General features: G+C 37.3%; 1 long non-coding RNA gene across 3 annotated transcripts in view; it reads right to left on the bottom strand.

Annotated features, from left to right (window-relative positions):
* Positions 1 to 21,602, bottom strand: part of LOC135221127 (uncharacterized) — a 182,926-nt gene that overhangs the window by 160,731 nt on the left and 593 nt on the right. Inside the window, exons 1-4 of one of the 3 annotated variants that reach the window (XR_010315885.1) lie at positions 15,016 to 15,149; positions 10,048 to 10,178; positions 9,166 to 9,202; positions 9,012 to 9,133 (exon numbers count right to left, since the gene is read on the bottom strand). This is a non-coding gene — a long non-coding RNA (uncharacterized LOC135221127). Of the gene's footprint in view, positions 1 to 9,011; positions 9,203 to 10,047; positions 10,179 to 15,015; positions 15,150 to 21,602 lie in introns of those variants that run through there. The other 2 variants (XR_010315883.1, XR_010315884.1) reach the window with 2 other exon arrangements.

The following is a 21,602-nucleotide window of genomic DNA, read 5'->3' as shown; positions in this document are numbered from 1 at the left end:
TTTTGTCGGGAAGTTGTATTAAATCATATTGAAAATAGTAGTACTCCAATAGGTGGGCCCGGCAAAATCGTCGAAATCGACGAAGCCAAGTTCGGGAAACGAAAATACAATAGAGGGAGGTACATTGAAGGAGTGTGGGTGTTCGGCGGGTTCGAACGTGATTCGAAAAAAACGTTTATGGTCCCGGTACCAGACCGTACACGGGAAACTTTAGTTGCCCAAATACGAAAGTGGATATTACCGGGAACCAAGATCATCAGCGACTGTTGGGCAGCACACTCCCAGTTGCAACTGGAGGGCTACACGCATGAAACCGTGAACCACTCAAAAAATTTTGTGGATCCGAAACTGGGGCATCAACCCAGAACATCGAACGTTGCTGGAGGGACGCGAGGGCTGACGTACCTAAATACGGCAGAAGGGAGGACTCGTTCGATAAGTACCTGGCAAACCATCTCTTCCGCCGAAAATATCCAAAGTACGAAGCCCGGTTTCACGTGTTCATGCGTGCGGTCGCGAACCTGTACCCACCTCCCGTTTCCCCCGCCGAGCACGAATTTGACGACTCCCAATAATAAGGTAAGTTAATTGATGTCTGTAAGTTAAGGTAAATGTTTCCTGGTTAAGGGTCAAAGCGTTTAGGTAGTAAATAGCAGATAAGTGTTCTTATTGGCAAGCGGAAGACAGGGCCGGTGACCATTTCCGAACATTCACTTACCCTCACAGCCCACGTGTTCGAACTGTGAACTCGGCCAAAACAGTAATCACGGCATTCTAGGAATTACTAAGTTTTTACAAGCAACAATGGATGTTAAAAGTTATCGATAAAAAGGTATACTACTAGAATGTTGTAGGCTAACAGCCCATGTGTTCGAACGGTAAAACTTTACAAATGTAGTGTTCTTATTGGTAAGTGGTAGACAGGGCCGCACATCATGTCCGCACCTCCGAACCTCCGCGTAGGCTAACAGCCCATGTGTTCGAACTACTAATCTTTAACTGCATGTTATCGACAATTAGGCCAAAACTTAAGTTTTTCGTGTGTTTTTTGGCGCTTCATACCTAACACGTAGCCTAGGCCCAGCCATGTCCGAATGCGGGATGTTTTTTAGGTAGGCAAGAAACATCTTAGGCTAGCGGTGTCAGTTTGTATGTAGAGTAAGGGGTCAGCCTCACCGCCGTTTTCGTGGGTTTCCCAGTGTTAATTGGGTTTGTATGTAGAGTAAGGGGTCAGCCTCACAGCCGTTTTCGTGGATTTCCCAGTGTTAATTTTTGTCGTCTGTTTTCCCCCCCACCCAAAAACCCCGGTTTCCCAATAGGTCCCCCCTTACCGTTTTACGAAAGTTACGCCTGGAAACCACTATCCATTTGCCCTTTATTCTGTGTGCTCCCCCACCCAAAAACCCCGGTTCCCAACAGGGTCCCCCATTACCGTTTCTATAGTTATATATATATACTAATCTTTAACTGCATGTTATCGAAAATTAGGCCAAAACATACGTTTTTCGTGTTTTTTTTGGCGCTTCATAGGCCGCGCAAGCTTTGTAAAGTTTTACCTATTTCTTTTTGGGGGGGAGGGCAGGGGGTTTGCTGATGTTAAGAGAAGGGGGGACAGAATGAGATTTCCTGCTCAGCCATTGATTAAGACTGAAGGCTTCTACACAGCATTGGCTAAGATGGAAGGCTCCGCCTCACGCATTTGTGACATCATAGCTCTGTGTACAAATGATCAGTATCATCCTCACCATCACTTTTGTTCTCAGTCTTGTGCTAGCTCTCGTTACTCTTATTACTCAGATCTGTGAAGTGTATTCTGATCATCCGCATTATGTCTGCATCTTCCCAAAGTCCAAGAAGAAGACCTATTCTCTCGAAACTAAAAAAGCTCGTCCACAAGTTACAGGACGAAGGAAAGGGCAACTGTGCAATCGGCCGCCAGCTGAACATGGGCAAATCAATGGTAAGTTGCATCTTGAAGAATAAGGAGCAGATCTTTATGTGGATCTTGAAGATGTGCAACTTACGGTTCATTAAACCTTGATTCTAGGAGTTAGGCATCCATGTGTAGCTGGGATGCTGATCAACATGGAGCTCTATCTTATGCTATGGATCAGCAGGAAGGAGTGTATGTGTTGGCCTTGACAAGACAATAACGGATCAAGCCACAATGTTCTACACTTTGATCTGTAAACAAAAAAAAAAATTTTAAAAAAAATACACTTTACCCCTTGGCTTTAAAGCATCAACTGGGTGGCTTTGTTTCTCGGAGAAGAAGAGCATTCGCAACCGTAACGACAGGCTAGAAGAATTCAGCGGATGAGGCGGAGGCCAAGGAATTCCCTAATACCTGAAGGGAATCACTGAAGAGGGAGGATACCACCCGGATGCCAAAGTCAACCTTCCTAGCCCATAAAGTTAAGCAGGCTCGAGGGAGGCAAACCGATAAATCAAGGTTCACTGTGCTGTTGTGTGAATAGCACTGGCACTCACAAGATGAAGCCCCTTGTTGTGCACACAGCCAAACACCCTCTATGCTGAAACCATGTCTAATGTATCTAATGGAAGTATCACTCACTATTTACGTATAGTGAACTAAAAGTAGATGCATTAAGGTGAAAGTGAATGTTTACTTCAAGACTAAATCAGTTTTAGTGAAATGTTTGGGTCAGTAATCTCATACGAGCAAGGTTCATTTGAATCAGATTATTGGAAAACATGAGGTAAATGGCAATTTTGTTATTTCAGTTATTAGTAACCTGCATGTGATGTTCTTTAATTTGTTCTTGCAAACTTTAATCTTATCTTCTGCAACTTTGTCAAGTTGCTGGGTGATGGAATGTTTGCAAGTCAAACTGTATGAAGAAAACTAAGTATGTAACTGTAAACTGAAGTTGAAGTGATGCAACTAAGCTTTTATGAAAAATATACCAATGAGTTTTAAGCATCAGTTATTGTATTAGCCAGCTTATTAGACATACTTAGAAAAACTGATACAATAATCACCATGCATTCAATAGGCCTGTATCATTGATGGTAGGCCAAGTGCCAAACATATGAGGCTTAATGCTTTATACAAGATGGGAATCCACATAGCTAAGCTAAATTAGAATTCCTTTTAAGGATAGTATGTGTTACGTACAGTGCCAACTCAAATGCTGTATCGGAGTGCGCTTTATCTCAAAGTAAGTTGCAGTAGGCAATGTGAGGTTAGCCTAGGCTTGACAGGTAGAGATTATTGCTCAAGATATCTTGGAATAACATCTGCTTGTAAAACAGGTGTGTATATATCAGGTAGGTATGTATTTTAAGTCAACACATACTATACTGCTCATGTTTATGTTTTGACTGAAAAAAAGCTTCATTCAGGAGTACAGGACTTAAGATGTAATATGATAAAGTGTAAGCTATTGCTTTACATTTCTAAGAATTGACATTTTAGAAGTCTTAAGTTTAGTTCCCATGTACTTTGACAATGTTGGGCGGAAGCTATAGGGCCATTAACAATTATGAAGAGTTTGCTAAATATGAAACTAATTTGTTTATAGGGTAATATGGTTTATTATTATTTGTGAATAAATTTTAATTTGTTGAGTGAATTTTTCCATTTGTAAATCTTTAGAGAGATAACCTCAAAAAAGGTAATTTTGTTTTTCATGTCTTTGATGGAAACTGGATGATATTTCTTATTGTATGAAACTCATCTTGCCAGTGGAATTAACGTGTTGAAATTTTCAGCAGATTAGATGAGAACGAATTGAACATTATGGTGGATCAAAACACCGTTGATCTGCTACTGATCGACCAAGATACCGAAGAAAGTTTCCGAAGGGATCATCGCCAGTGGAATTAACGTGTTGAAATTTTCAGCAGATTAGATGAGAACGAATTGAACATTATGGTGGATCAAAACACCGTTGATCTGCTACTGATCGACCAAGATACCGAAGAAAGTTTCCGAAGGGATCATCGTTCTGCTATTAAGAGTGATAGAAGTCTACCTCAAATGGTATTGCACATACAGGCAGTACAGAATATGCAGGAACCACTTTTAGTAACTGGGTAAAAGGTAATGGAAAGTCTTGAAACAAAAAATGAACTGTACAGTTTACAGTGAAGTAGGTGCTGTTGTAAGCCAGTTTTTGACTAAACTTTCTATAATCAATCCCTGATTGATCATAGAAATTTTTTATGTAAAGAAAGTAAGGGTATTTTAGAAGCTTTTGGCAGGTGGGTCTACCCACTTCAAAATTTTTAACCAGAGAGTTGTGTATTCATGAAAAAGGTGATAGTTATGTCACGATGGAAGACTAACATACGAATCCAATTACCTGTTTAATGTCTAAAACAGGTAACAGTTGTTCATACGTGAACAAACCTTCGGTCTTAACAATAGGATAATTTCTAGCGCCTAGCTGGATCTGGTTAAAATGCAGATGAAAGCAAGGACTCTTGTGATACCTGGAGACTTGTGTATATCGGGTGAAGAGTGGTCAAAGACCACGCACCTATGCCACCGTGTCTAGTGTTTTTCTTAACCACCTGGGCAAGAGCTGTGGTTGACCTCCCTTTGCCTTTACCCGGTTCATTTCGTGCTGGGAACATCGTGCGTGGCCATCATACAAAACTATGCAGAGTCCAACATGTGTCTCATCAAGGATGTTTATCTTGAACAGGTATATATATGAATGAAGAGAGAATAAAGTTAAAAGAGATTAGAGTATTTAGGGAGTATCACACAAGTACAGAAATATTTCAAAGATTAATGTTGCACAAGTACTGCTAAGGCTCTTAGCTTCCAGTCCACGAGCTTTAGTTCAATCCCAGGCATGGGAAAGTTCTAGTGAGGGTAACTGGCAACCCTTACCAGCCCTCTTGGGCCAGTATGTTAAGACTAACTGTCTGGCCTCAAAGCCTACCAGTGCTATAAGCTCTATCAAAATGTAACCACCTCAGATACAAAGCATTGAAGCACTGATAATTAGAAGTGTTTTACTGCTACAGTGACAAATTTATTAAACTAATATTCTCTTTTCCAGGTGCAAGGCATAAAACACATGAAAGGTCATGTTCATGAATGAAATCTACGATGGCTACATGAAGCAACGCCTCCTTGATGTGGCCTTATGCCGAAGAAAAATTGAAAAATCAACGAAAGCCAGACACCCCCAGAACACGTTACCAAAATTGATACACTTAGATTCATTGTAGTGAGTGACACTAAAAAGGATATACATTATAATGTATCTTGCCACTGGCATGTGTGATTGGCAATACTGGCAGTATCTGCAAGTACCAAATTGCTTGTAGTGAGACTTATTATGAATCTACCTCAAGTGCTGGATAATACATCAGAAATTCGACACTGGTTAGCAAGAGTGGCTGAGGAAACAGAACAATTGCCACCAGTTGAATTTTTTTCAGACTTAATTAAAAATATCCCATGAAGTGCATGATGATTCCAGTGGCATATTTGCTACTCCTTCCATAAAGATGGAAACTGTCATTATCTCCTCTAGAAAATGAGGTGGCCAGTGAGGCTATGGATCCACTTGCCAAATCTGTTAAAGATGAACCACCACCTAGTGACCTTTTTGCAGCAGCAGTAGAACTTTTTTCTGGCACTGCATATATACTGGGAGACAACACTTCTTGCAATAGTGTAAAGCTTTTCATGAAGAAATTAAAGCTACTAAAGTCTACTAACAATCTAAATAGTTTTTTACATTCTTATTGAGAGTCATTAAAATTGTCTGGAGCTGGCGGCGGTTAAATACCTTGTCAACCAACATCAGTTGCTAGACGCCCAGTTGGCATGCAGAGGATCTGCCCCAATAGGGAAGGGCAGAAAAAGAAAAAAATTTGGCTTACTCGTAAACGCAGCTAAACATAAGAGAAACTTGGCACTCAAAGTTTTGCTGAACCAGCAAAATGTTACCCAGAACCTGTGATGCCCTAAGCAAGCTCTAACTATAATTGAAAAACTCTAAAGACTAGGATTAGCTACAAAAACTAGCAGCAATGGGAGGGTTAGGGGGAAAAATGCAGTGATATGTTAGATCTCTTCAGGTCTGAAGATTTCCACAATTTTTGATAAAAGTAATCCTCAAATAGTAATTACTCCAACTGCAGACACATGCAGAAGAGATGCAGCAACAACCAGGATTCATAATAGGCTAGAGGGTGCAGAAAAATTAATGAAAATCAGGCAATAATTTAAGAGTTTAGAAAATATCTACAGTTGACAAGATGGTATCAATGCATTAGTTCATACTAAAAACTGTCCAGTTAAATGAGCACTAACTATTTCAATCCCAGATGTAAAACATAAAAACTGACAATTTTACTGAAGCAAATTTAGAGTTCTTATGATAGTGTAACATACGTGAAGTGTTGACTTACGTCCAAAATGACAATAGTATGTGGTAACTGAAGGTAATAATTTTTAATACTACCTGTGTAAGCTGTTTAAATTAAGACTCCCAACTACTAGTGAACGTGAATGAAAAATAAAGCTTTGGATTTGTCAAGAGCAGCAGCAAATAATCATGCATATAAAATGTCAAGTCTTGAAATGTAAAGGTTTAGCGAAGTCTATAATAAATGCAGTTTTAAGAGTTTGTAGTTAGGTGTTAATAAGGAGATTCATTTACCCTCAGAACACAGTGAACAAATGGTACCACTTGTCTCTTGGTGGTCCTCATTATGTGGAGAACCTGATTAATAAAACAAGTGATATATCATGTCCTGTCAGACAAGAGTCCAATGGCCCATAGCTAATTTCTTCATACAGTTAACACTTAACCAAGTTCTCACGTTGGCCTAAGCAGCTTAAATCTCTTATGTAGTGTTCTTATTATATATTAAAAAAAAAAAACAGATTGTCAGCTGATAATTGCTACTATTAACCTGCCTCGGATGCAACTTAGGAAGTTGCAATTACACAAATACTGAATAGATCAGCAAGATTAATAATGGGTGTTTCACCACAAGATTAATCCTGTATTGTCCAGAACTGAACTGGCTCTGCATTGGCTCCTTGCTAAGAGACTCGCAAAGCTATAAAAATAAAGTGGCCAAAATTTAAAGTATCAAAATCATGTGGCCAAATTTTCTGAACTTGATGCATAAAATACTACCAGTCACTGGAACCAACACAATATGTATACTAATGGTAGATTCACATCAACTGTGCATCTGATGTCTAGGCCAGTCCCTTACGGCGCTCCTGATTGGCCCTCAGGAACTCTAGTGTGTTTCTAGCCCTTAACTGTCTTCACAGCTAATCAGGAGCGTTTTAAGGGACTTGCCTAGACATCTGATGCACGGTCGACGTGAATCTACTATAGCTAGAAGTAGAGAGGTATAAATTACTTTCAGTCACTGGAATCTACAATACTAGCTACTGGTCGAGTGTTGTTGAGCCAAGACAAGTTATATCTAGGCTTCAGAACCTTTAAACTAATGAATTTTTCTAAGAGCTAAGTCTGTAGATTTGACTAATGAATTACACTATGATAAACTAATCTGATTTAAGAGTAACATCAGTATTTTAACAGAATGCAATGAATGTGTGTGTTAAGACCTGTATCTAAACCTTTGGTACGTACAACAGCTGTTATTCAATGTTAGTTCAGATTCTATACAAAGTTTTCATTCTCATTTTGGGCATTCTGGAATCATCAGTTCAGCTACTCACTGGTGGGAGACTTTCTACAAAGTTAAAATCTTAGGCCCACCACTTTGAAGGTCAACAACCAACCAACCCTAGAGGGCCAATAAGAAGTTGGAACCTGCACAAACTGAACTCTGCAGTTATGACTTTGGGTTGGACCTAGTCCATCGTATAGAAAGCTTAGCAAAGCTTTGGATCTATGCATATTCCATTCTAGGAATAAATTTCATTGGTGTTAGGTGTTGATAATGGATATTCAAGATTTAATACCTGATCACAAGTAATGAAAGTGGATGGAGAGATTTTGTACCAGTATATTACCCTCATCAATAAGGAAAACTTTCAAACTACGGATATCATGGGTACTAAAATGACACTTGGTATTCCAGCGTCCAAGAGCTCAACTGTCCCACTTGCTTAGGCTCTACAGATAAATAGTTTCCTGAAGTGAAACCTGTCCTAGTCAGTCAACTTTTAATCATGATTTAACACTAAAAAGAGTTCATACTAATCAAAAATACCCCAAAATTTCTTTAGAAAAGTTCTTTTACTAAAGAAATCAGAAGGAACTGCATGGCCCGATTGGTCTACCAAGTAAACGTAATGTATATATCCTGAACATATAAAAATTTATAATTCCCTGCAAACTGAGAAACTGATAAAAGGGTTTCGGTACTAAACTGAATGCCAACTCAAGCATTTCTTGAACAATGAATCAAAAGCTTTGTTAAATACAGACTTAAAACTTCTATAGTGTTTTAGCAATATATTAAACACCAACTGCAAGCACACAAAGTATTATGAATGCCACAAGTCTACAGTAGGCTTCCCCTCACTGAACAAGGGCAGACTTGGGTTCTAGCATTCGGACTAGGAATTTTAGATATTTTAAACCATTATACAAACATGACCAACTCCCAGGTACTTAAGAAATTGAAACAAACATGATTTATAGGCATACGAAGACCACAGCAGCTTATGTACATCAACAGTAAAACTTTAATATTAGTGCTCAAGTTTCTAGCATTTTGACTATTTGATACTTTAAAATCAGGGTAGACGGACAAGACAAACTCCTAGATGCTTGAAAATAAATGGAAGACTATGCATAGGCCAACGAATGATCACAATCCCATTGTAAAAGTCTAGTACGTATATTACCAGAACCTTTATAGGCCTAATCAAAATTCCTCAAATTCTCTACTGACAACACTTAACGAGCATGATATACTTTATGGGCCTAATTACATGCTTTCTCAAATCTGCTGCTGACAAACTTCAAATGATCAGAGAATAATACCATACTTTTGTAGGCCTAGTTACTCATTCTCTAACGAACCTGAAGCTTTTTTTATGGTAAACCAACGTCATGTCAGCAGCTCATGATCACAGAACAGCCGTCAAGGAACCTAGATAAGAAAACGCACAGGACTAACTCACATGAAAGCAGACAATTGGGACCTTACACAATGGGTTCTTGGAAGGCAAGGGACCTTACACAATGGGTTCTTGGAAGGCAAGTGGCAACATCTGTAAAAAACAAAATTATGATTACACAAGATCAACCTTTAAATACTTAACTAGTTTCCGAGCAATTACAACTTATTTGAAATAAAACTTAAATGACATTATATGGACAGAAGGAACATTACACCTTATTTTTATTAATAAAAGTTGAAGCCATTTTCAAAAATTCATTTTCAATATCTTCATAGACCAATAAAAATTATTTTCTTCATCAGGACAAAACTGAACTAGAGCCAGATTAAGTTCTACAAACATGATCACATTGAAATAGACACTGTAGCCGACTTTCACTAAATTTTGGGATAAAATTCACTACACACATAAGGACAGTCCGTAAAAGGAAAACATTGCTACCTATAACCTATTAATTCCAAGAAAAAATTTCAAAAAGGTTTGAAAAAACATTCATGGGATACCCCTACAGATACAAGAATAGCTTTTACTTCATATCAATTCCAATTTAGTTCTAGCTTTTCCATAAATATTAGAAGTTCACAGTTCATCTGGACTGGGCTCTGTTACACCTACCCCCTAAAAACTAGAGAAAATTATCAACGCAGCAGCATTTTCTTGAAGCAATTTGGCTTGTGACCACCTTGTGAAATTTACTTTTGGCAACTATACTAAAAGTATTTGATAGTTCTACAAAAGACTAAAATCCTCAACGACAAAATTAAAAGTACAGATTACGAAGTGTTTCATGGAATCAAATGTATCTTCAGCAATTCTCTACAATATTACTCTGCACATAAGTAATCTAATCAAGTAGGCGCTTTGGACGATTCGAAGGACAAGTGTTATGCATTAACTTTCTACATTTTACTACTTTAAAAGGTTTCACAACTTACTTTTCCTAGGTAATCAAGATTCACTTTTTAATGACACCGCTCCCTTGATGGAACTTGGGTCGATGGCTGTTAATGAAGACAATACCGAAGGCAAACTTCTGCAGGAACCATGCGTGTCTAGAATACTTCATCTGAAATTGCAATAGAAATACTGTCAACTGCCAAAACTAGTTTTTTTTTTACATGTATTGTACAAAACTTAAACCAAATAAGTTCAAATGACAGGGCTTTACCCCTCTATGGTTTCCATTAGACCTAACTCTTACATCATTAACAGGTAGTATCTTCTGTGGGAAGCAATTCAAATCCTTTTAAAGAGTGAACTAAATTTCTGCAATGTCAAACCAATAGCAGGCTTAAAAAAATTCTTCCCACCTTCCTGATACGATCCTTAAAGCAATTTTTTAAAGCAAACCCTTGTGAATTTCATAAATTTTGGTTTAACAGTTACCTTATTTCCATTACCCAGACAATCAATAGGTATAGTATACAACATACACTGTTAAAGATAGTCCACAAAACCCATTAGAATTTCCAACTTATGAAAAGAGGCTTGTACTGACCAAAAGTATGCAAATTAATCATGCAACAGTAATGAAAACTTGAAAAGTAGCTACAGTGTACCAAGTAACAGTCATGGCAGCTTTTAAAGTCACTAGACTGTACAAAGTGACATTTATGAAAACTCAAAATGTCACTAGACTTACCTAGTAACAGTTATGAAAACTTTAAAAGTCTAGTATATTCTAACAAGTAGCCTAACAGTTATGGCAAATTGAAGTCACCACTAGTGAAAAAAAAAAATGGACTACAGCGACTAAGACATGTGACAGCAGTAGTAAATAAGGCTAATGATGCCAATGAGGCTCTTATTCCATCAATTCTCTCTAATAATGGTATAGGCAGGCCTAGATTAGTTCATAAAACAACAAACCTTCACAGGATACCAAAATTATACAACTTAAAACACTCGAACCTTGAACGATTAGGGTAAATGACTGCGCGGCAACATGGCAGCCACCTCTCCCAGAACGCAGCCACCTACCAAAGATGCACTAATTATGCCTAGTATATTTCATAATCTAGGCAAAAACGCTTCAAAAGTAGTATAGAGGTCATGTTGTGCTGCATGGAGGGGCCACAACTCTTGACTAATGCCCATGGGAGCGAATTATCGTACTTTTTTGGGAAGGTGGCTACTATGTTGCCGTCTGTTATTTGCCCTATGTACCAGTGCTAGACAATAAGCGCCTTCAAATTGAACAAAACCAAATGCCACCCACCAATGGTAACAGATTTTTCCACTAAAAAAACATTTAGCACTAACCATTCACTGTCCTAATGGCACCATAAAAACAGTATCAACTAAGCAATAAAAATTTTGTTGCTGTACAACAAAGTAGTCTAGTGACAGCCTGTATCTGAAAATGTGGGCTATGTCCCGAGAGAGAGAGAGAGAGAGAGAGAGAGAGAGAGAGAGAGAGAGAGAGAGAATCCTTCTCATACACAAATAAGCTTGACAAACATCAAATAGGCTTCAATTTCGAATCCAAAGACCTAACACACTAGATTAAAACTGGAGTTACCAAGATTTCATATGGGGGGGGGGAGAAAAGAAAGTCTCAAAATTCAAAAAATTGAAAATGCTAGTCAAATTGACTAGCATTTTCAAGTGGAATAAAGGATTGACTAAGTCAATCCTTTATTCCACTGCTTGACCCAGGCCTTACCTTACCTTACAGACCTTACATCTTGTTCGGGTTGCCCCAGGTCCCTCAGTGTGAGGCACCTCTAAAATGTCTACCAGAGAGTTGCTAGTACATCTTCCGGTATATTTTGCATCTTCCAATCTTGGATGGTCTGGGATGCAGTTTAGATATTTGTCGAGCTTATTCTTAAACACATCTACGCTCACTCCTGATATATTCCTCAGATGAGCTGGCAACGCATTGGAATAGACGCTGCATTATCGATGCTGTGCGTAGTGGATTAATGTCCTGTGTGCTTTCCTTATTTTTTCCTGGTATAGTTTTGGGCACTATTAATCTACCTCTGCTTGCTCTTTCTGATATTTTTAGTTCCATGATATTTTCTGCTATTCCTTCTATCTGTTTCCATGCCTGAATTATCATGTAGCGTTCTCTTCTCCTCTAGACTATTAATAATTTTAAGAATTGTAGTCTTTCCCAGTAGTCTAGGTCCTTAACTTCTTCTATTCTAGCTGTAAAGGACCTTTGTACACTCTCTATTTGTGCAATATCCTTTTGATAGTGTGGGTACCATATCATATTGCAATATTCAAGTGGACTACGAACATATGTTTTATAAAGCATAATCATGTGTTCAGCTTTTCTTGTTTTGAAGTGCCGTAACAACATTCCCATTTTTGCTTTACATTTTGCCAACAGAGTTGCTATTTGATCATTGCATAACATGTTCCTATTCATCATCACACCAAGGTCTTTAACTGCTTCCTTATTTGTGATGGTCTCATTATTAGGTCCCTTATATGCATATAGCTTTCTTTCTCTGTCTCCATAATTTATTGATTCAAATTTATCAGAGTTAAATACCATCCTATTTACCTCTGCCCAATCATATACTTTGTTAAGGTCTCTTTGTAGAGCGTTCCTATCTTCATCACAAGTAATTTCTCTACTTATTCTTGTGTCATCTGCGAAACTACTCACTACCGAAAATCCTTCACATTATTGTCTATGTCTTCAATCATAATAACAAACAGTATTGCAGCTACACCGTACCTTGCGGCACACCGGATATTACCTTGACTTCATTCCGATTTTCTCGTCCGTTTTTTTTTTTGCAATAACTCTGTTTTCTGTTGTGTAAAACAAATTCTTTTAACCATCTTCCTACTTTATCCACGATTATTGTGTTTTTCTAATTTTCTTCGCTAATATATTATGGTCTACTTTATCAAAAGCTTTTGCAAAGTCTAAATAAACCACATCTGTTTCATTTCCGCTTTTCATATTTTTGAATATGTTCTCACGGTGGACTAACAGTTGGGTTTGTGTACTTTTTCCGGGTACGAAACCATGTTGTCCTTTATTAAACAAATTATTTTTTATTAAATGTTTCATAATATTTTTCTTCATTACCCTTTCATACACTTTCATAATATGTGATGTTAGACTCACAGGCCTATAATTACTTGCCTCATAGTCTTGATCCACTTTTGAAAGTAGGGGTAATATATGCTAATTTATGCTCATCATAAATCTTGCCTGTATCTACACTTTGTCTTAATAATATTGCAAGTGGCTTTGCGATAGAATGAACTACTTTCTTTAACAAAATAGCAGGAATTCCATCAGGCCCGCAGCAGCTCCATTTTTTAATTTCATTAATAGCCTGCACAATATCAGCTTCATTAATATCTATGTCAGCTAAATATTCACTATTTTCATCCCTTACTTCTATATCATTATCTTCATTATCTATTCTAGGGGTGAAATTCTCTCTTATATCGTTCTGCCAGTATGTTGCAAATTTCCTTTTTTTCATTCGGTTAATCTCCCTTCAATTCTCTGAGGGCCTATTTCTATTCTTCTTTTATTCATCTTCTTCGCCTATGAGTATAATAGCTTGGGGTTTTGCTTGATATTTAATAGGGTTTTTTCTTCCAAGTCCCGTTTTTCATTTTCTTTTGATTGTATAATCTTTTGTTCTGCATTTTCTATCTTACTTTTTAGTTCTATAACTTCCATGCATTTTTTTCTTTTGCAAGACCTTTTTTTCCTACTTTCTGATTTTCTGGAACAAGATCCTTCTGTCTCTTGGTATGCATGAATGATGTTTACTTTTCTTCTTCGGTATATATTTTTCCACTATTTTCTCCAATATTTTATATAATATCTCCGTATTTACCCTATGTCATCATTACGAAAATGTTTTCCCAATCTTTGTTTAATAATTCTTCATTAATTTCTGACCATTTATATTTTTACTGTAGAAGTTGTATTTTCCATATCCTTCCCAAAGTTCCCAATAAGAATTCTAGGCAAATCAGGCCACAAAAAATTCATGGTTAAGTAAAAGTCAAGGTAATGAAGGCCTGTACCGAGAGGAGGGGGGGGGGGGGTTGTCGTTCTCTGGAAGTCCTATGTTTTCTGTAACTATACCCTTTACATTGAAGTGTACTTGTTATAAGTAACAGTTTTGTTTCTGGCAAGTCTTTTTATATAAATGTTATTTAACATTAACACGAACATTCTTTAGTAGTGAGAAATGCAAGAGGGATAATCTAGTAGTATGATATAGGTAGTAGTAGGCCACCATATAGGCTATGTATAGGCTATATATATGCAATGACAGAAGAAAATGTCCATTTTTGGGAAAAACTAACCCAACCCCCTATAAAAAAAAACTCCAGGTACCTGCCTGTAATGGAGCATATAGGTCGCAGAAGATTGAGATTCCTGATAAACTGCGACCTCACATAGGTACTAATGATGGTTAAAACTGAAGATTAAGAAGAAAGTAAAGTTAAAGTAAGGACCATATTGAATTTGCAGGGAGGCGAATTGTGGCTACTATATAGTTTTTAATATAACTTATGATTACGCACATCTGGTTAGTAGGCTAAAATTGTTCAGTATAAGCCTAGCCTATGCCTACCTACTTAGCTAATTCGGTAGATCTACCTAAGAGGGACTTAGCCTAGGAATCTTACAGAGACCTACATTAGCCAAAACTGATATTAAATATAAATTAAAACACCGTAAAATCGACTTAAATCCTATCTATCTGGTTGGTAAAGCCAATGGCCCTCTGTTAAATTCCTGGAATTAAATTTGTATGGTGAGAAAACTTTTGTTACTCCTAACATTTATTCTAGCCGAGGGGAATATTTAACCAAGTCTTCTGGTTGTAGCCTAAATAAGGATTTGGAAAGGATGTGCTGGTTAGGATAGATAAAAACAAGGAAAAGGACACCATACGAACCAAAGGTTTTGCAGTCTTAAAGTTTTATAACACTAGACTAAGCAATTTTACGTTAAACAATATGCTGTCATGGGCGTAACAAATGCTGCATGCCAGTGTTGCCAGGTGTCGTGGTACAAGGATGTCCGATTTTTTTGTCCAATGTATCGTACTGCTATTATATAAAACTTTCTGATCACAAAAAATATATTTTAGCAGTTTGTTACTTTCAGCTTTTACCTCATCGTCTAATATCAACCACAACTACTATACTCTGGGTTTTTTTTATCTGTCCATCCGCCTGTGGTGTGTGTGTATGGTAACCCTGCGTCCCGGGCTTTAGATGGTTACGCTATTTGTAAGTTTAAGGTAAATAAAAGGATATCTGTGTGCATTTGCAACTGAAAAGGGTTTTAATAATTTAATATATACGAATTGCACCGTTAATATTCTAAATAGGATATTATAATCGTTGAATGTAAGCTGACTATCTAAAGCCGGGACGCAGTGTTACCATACAAAAACACCACATGCGGATACAGTTGAAAAAAAACCAGTATAGTTACCACAATGACAGTCCTTTGGTTGTGGCATAACTTTTCCATTCTTAACGTACGCTATTGACGTTTAGAACAAACCTAACTTATGAAAACTAATATTTTATGTTAAAGAAATATCATGAAATAAAGATAAAATGTTTGTGATAGTTGAAAAAAATTAATTACGTAAAATAAATTTTTCAGTTCCCAAAGATCGAAAACATCGTACAAAAGCGAACGATATCCAAGGTAGGTATCGTACATCTTGCCCCAAAATAGTCATACATACAATCATTATGGTAAGGATTGCAACCCTGCTTGGTCCAAAATACCCCCAAAATACTGATTTTCATTGCCAAAATTTTCCCCATTTTATAAAGGCTTATTTGCACTAAAGTTCATTAGTGATACATTACATTCATATTTAAAGCCCAATAGTACTACTGAGGGAATTAGAGCCGATGGAACACTTTCAGCAAGAACTTTTTTTCATCAAAGCATCGATAAAGCTTAAGTTGGTAAGTGCATATTTAAGTGCCCTACTTATTACAAGTATTATTCAGTACCAAAGTAGAGTAGTTATGGTACTTAATAGTTCTGGTACTTAGAGTAAACCTACGAGTAAAAAGTTTTCTACGCCAGGTAATTGGATTTCGAACACTTGTGACATTAACCTATGATAAGTCATGAGGCTCCACCAGAAGTAGTATTCTATTTTTTATTTCTATAATATACTGTAGTAGATCCGCAAATTTTAGACTAAACCCCCATTTCTCCATAAACCATCCGAATGCCCCAAGTCTAGGGAAATTCCTCCATGATTGGCAACACTGCCGGCTGAGGCTCCTCCTCAGATATATCTGTGGGCCTCCTCTTGCATCTACAGAAACTCCAGTATTTCCCTACACGGATGCTCTTTAATTCCCAAAAAATCAACGAATATACAATATTCTAATCTAAAGATGTGTTTACGCTTAAATTTAAACAGTAAAAGCAAATCTAAAGGTATTTCTACAGAAGCAGTCAGCACGGACTGCAAGGAACGTAACCGCGGATACGACATCCACTAAGGATTGGGGGAGCCGTTCAATGTATTTCACCGTGTTTAGTACTGGCCCCTGGGGAGTTAATTACAGTCGTCCGAATAAATATTCCTTAAAATTCTAGTTCAGTAGGTAAAGCTGCATAGAATAACTGCAACTGCCATAGTCTGGGCCGCCGCGGATAAGTACCCTAGATCTACCCTTAAGAACACTAAACGCAACTTCCACATAATGGCCTTTCAATATTACGCCTATTCAGTTTCCTTCCGTTCAAAAGGCTGTTTTTAGTTGAATGAGGAATCTCATTTAATCCAATGATACCTCTACTAGTTTGGGCACTACATTTCTTTCCTACCAAGGAGTTAACTCAGAATTAGGATATTAGTTATGTTAAACTCGAAAATAAGGGAATACAAGATTTATTAACCTCGCACCTCGCCAACAAGAAACCAGAACTGCTTGATAGTGGATGATATCTTGGACCATGTCTAGTTAAAACCGTAGACTTAAACCGTAGACCCAAGACTTCATTAACTAGTAATTATAACACTTGATAAAAATCCATATAATAGTGAATCATTTTAACAATAGTTTAATCTGTGCTTAAGTAGCATTATTGACAACTAACAAGCCGATTAGGCCTATACTTAGATGCGATAAGAAAGCTACCTGCAATGTATAGTACTAAAGAGTAGAGTACCAGTTTATATCACTTTACACAAGAGTATAGTAACGGCTGATATCACTTCTCAAAATAAAAGTAACGACACTGCATAGCGCACAATTGAATAAAAAGCGAATGTTTAAAATACTTAAAATCGAAGCTCTGCTCTCAAAACTCTAGTAACAGTTGGCACTACACAGCACTTTTTAGAAAAGTTTCAAGAAATCAGTACTACTACGACCAGTAGTATCTTAGATATACCAAATTCACTACTATGAGATTCAGGGCCTCTAACTTTTTTCGCAATAACTTTTTATCTATGCATTTCATAAATATAACGCTTATTCAGAATACATATATCTACAAAAATTTTGACTATTCTGCATTACGTAGGTTGAATAAATTTGGTACTCAAGATGTAAAAGTGGCTTTAAGACTGGCCAACTTACTCAGAGAAAAGGTTTCAAACGCACTCGTTACGTAACTTATGACAGCATTTCTTCACTTTCTCGATGGATGATTGGCTATACGTAACGAAGGCTAAATCTCTGGCAACAATGACATAAAAATTTAAATACAAGCAAAGCAGTACACCTTTATGAACTCTGGAACCTCTCCACTGATAATTGTCATAATGAACAAACCAACAAAATATGTTTATAAATACAAAACACTGATTATTAGTCTAATTCCCAAAATAGGTTTCTTAAGAAGTTAGTTTACTTTATAGGTCCCAATCAGATTGACAAGAGGTAGGGAATAGTTTGGTAATTTTCAAAAACATAGTAGACAAGCTTGATTTGATAACTGCTATATCCAATGTCAAGCAATTTTTATTTATTGGCAATCTACTTATTTACTGGAAAAAAAAATAGCCGGTACCGTATATTGGCTTTAAACAGTCACCAATAATTATCGTCAGAATGATTACTTCACGAGGCTCCACCCACTTTGGCCTCGTTATAATTCAGGATAACACTGAAGGCTACCATGGGCATTGTTGAATTAGAAAATTTAACTTCGGGCTATAAAAACTAATTTCTCGAGTAGTTGTAAGAACTGCTAAATGATCCTCAAGGATCCCAGCAGTTGGCCTAAACGTTTAATTCATGTATATTACTGCTATACTGTTGTGGCACTACTGCTACAGTAGTATTACTACGCTAGCACTGATACCCCACCCACATCATCTTGTATCGTTTCCGACCATTCATTAAAGTCTTTGGGTTTCAGAGCCGATGGAGTTTGTCTGGTGGATGGGCGGGGCAACATTTCGTCAAAAGAAGTTTACCTTGCTTACGTAATGAATATTTTTAGACTCTGCTCATAATCATTGGCCATGGCGTCGGCTAGATCATTTTTACTCTATAAAAATTAAAACTATCAGGCTTAGGTTATTGATAATGCTGACAATTTGTGTGGTTGTAAAATATTCATGAACTTTCAGCTACATCCGATGCTTTGACAAGGAGCAAAGTCCAAAAAACCGTGTTACAGAGACCCTGAATCTCATAGTAGGTTATTCCATACACAACCAACACATCGTAAGATAGAAAAACATTAAAACAACTTTTAATCGGCGCTCAAAGATCACAATTGATGGTAGATCTAAGCCCTTATTCCGCGGCGAACTAGACTATGCCAGTTGACTTTTTTCTATAGTTTTATCTCCTGGACAAGAATTAAAGATATTTTTTCGGCCAGCTGTAATTAACGTGTAATTTACCTTTGAACTCTACAGTAAGGGAGACCGATGGGAATGCGGGGTTCTGGGTGGGGTAAAACACTTTGGCAAATTATTCCGTTCAACTGTATCCTACAGTAAGGGGGACCGATGGGAATGCAGGGTTTTGGGTGGGGTAACACACTTGGGGGAAGGTTTTGTAGTGTTATTGTGTGTAATTTCCTCTTATTCATGACATTTGAAACACGAAATACAAGCTTAAATACAGCTATAAATAAACCAATAATGGAGCAGTTACATAGCCAAAATCCACTTAATGCTACTGCTATTACGACGCCGAATCCTACTACGCATGCGCCAATCCTACCGCGCATGTGCCGAGATATAAGTGAGCTTTTAGTTCAGACACAAAGTTCCTGAGATAAATGATGGGGGTTTTTGTAGGGGGTTACATGTATTTAACCAATCATGATGCATTATTAACCCTACGTTGCAATAGGAGACTTTTGGGGAGGATTCATGCATTGTTACATTTATTATTTCAAGCTTTTATTTCTGTTCCGTTTATCATAGTATTGTTCTCACTTCATAATGTTGCCTTATATATCTTACAATATTAAGTTACAATTGAGGGCAGGCCACAAATCTCCAGAGGGGTGGGACTAGAAGGCGGTTTTAGGACATTTCGAGACCTGTCTGTCAATGACGTGAAATTGATGGAATTAAATCTTTTTAAATTTATGGTACTAAATTTTTCGTGAAATTAGTATTAAATCTTTTCATTTTACAGACATTCCAATTCACACATGCATTTTTCTCCTTTTCTATATTCCCCTTTACATGCCTGTCTGACCCATTACAATCTCTTGTTCTATTAGGTTAGGTTGGTTAGGTTGGTTAGGTTACGATCCTAACCTCTGTTACACTTCAAAGATTACCTTCCTTAAAGGGGGGCTCTGGTCCTTGAAACTTGATAATATTCTATTCATTATTCACTAAAATGGTCTTAGCCTTGTACTTGATAATTTATACTTAAGTACCAGATGTGTAAATACAAGATTTAAAAAACCCTGTATAGATATATATTTTCATGTATGGATTATTAGCTCATGTAAAATATGTCCCCCTACTGTAAGGTTTCATTAAAATATTTTTTACTTAAACAATGATACACAATAACTTTGGTTTCATAAACATAAAAGCTATATTTGTAAGATATCACTCAAAATTTTGTCTAGTTCGATTACCCCCAAACAGGACTCCCTCATTTCCTATATTGTCCACCCATTACAATACAGGTATTTTTTTTTTCACAAACGTGAATATTTACCCCCACCCCATCCTCCCTACTGTTTCGCTGTCCCACACCCCCTACCAGCATTCAAATATGGCGGTTGTTTAAGTTTCATGGCCCCAAACCAACACTTCGAAGATTGTTCAGTCGAAGTAGACTATGGCAATTGAAGTTTTCATGTGTTATTTTGCTTACTTTACAAGAGTTTAGGGTAATATTTTAACGGTCGACTAACTAATCTGTTATTTACCTTTGAACTCTGTAGTTGGTACATCGTACCCCTTGTACTGTCATGTAGTCTTCAGAGGTAAATTACAGTTTAAGTACAGTCGACCGAATAAAAATTACTTTTAATTCTTGTTCAGCAGGTAAAACAACATAGGAAAACGTAAACTGCCAAAGTCTACTGTACCGCGGAATGCGGACTTAGAATGACCCAATTGACTGCACACAACACGTGTTAATAAAGTTAATGGTAGATCTAGGGTACCTAACCGCGGCGGCACAGACTATGGCAGTTGCGGCTTTTCTATGCAGTTTTACCTACAGAAAAAGAATTTTAAGTAATATTTATTCGGACGACTAATTAACCCCCAGGGGCCAGTACTAAAGGTAATACTTCAGAAGCACTCCACACTGGATATTAAAATAAATAATCACCTACATTGAAAGATCATGTGAAAAGCAATATAAAAGTATAGTCATTATGAGAGATTGAACGGGGTGGAATTAAATGAGCTTGATAAGTTTTTACCTCTAATCTTTCCCAAGTCGGGAGAGGTGTTTCCTCTACGGTAATGTTTACTTTTAATGAGCCCTCTAACTTACTTTCTTACGCAAACAAAAGCAGTTCGTTACTCATTATTGGCCGAGAGGTGTGACATCGTTATGACGTCATGGGTTTCATAACCAATTACGAATGACTTTAGTCGAAAATTAAGTTTCACTAGCATTTCAGCGGAGTAATAAAGTTAACTGTCCAGTGTCCACTGGTATCCTTGTTTGACTGAATACTCTAATAATGAAGCAAAAACCGGCATTTTGTCTTCCTGTAGCTATGGCAGAGGCAGTGGCTGGCCCTTCTGATATTAATTATGACAGACACCTTCGATTTCCTACCAATTGTTTGCAGTGCAATGTGGGTTACGGTGAATTTTATCATTTGTCTAGTGGTGGTAAAGAAGTTGTGATTGAATATGCTCAGACAATTCAATTCTAAAGCAAAGAAACAGTGTTGTGGAGCTATTTGTCGGATCGACTACAACAGAAACGCCTTTAGGCATGATCCGCCACGGTAAGTAGCCTTACCGTAACCCCTGTGGCTAGCGCGCACAGTGCAACATTACCTCTTGCCATACATGCCGTGCTTGTCAAGAATCTTTAT

Source organism: Macrobrachium nipponense, chromosome 2, assembly GCF_015104395.2.
Source record: "Macrobrachium nipponense isolate FS-2020 chromosome 2, ASM1510439v2, whole genome shotgun sequence".
NCBI classification, from domain to species: Eukaryota; Metazoa; Arthropoda; class Malacostraca; order Decapoda; family Palaemonidae; genus Macrobrachium; species Macrobrachium nipponense.
The sequence above is the reverse complement of the archived record's forward strand: the minus strand, read 5'-3'. Positions and strand labels throughout refer to the sequence as shown.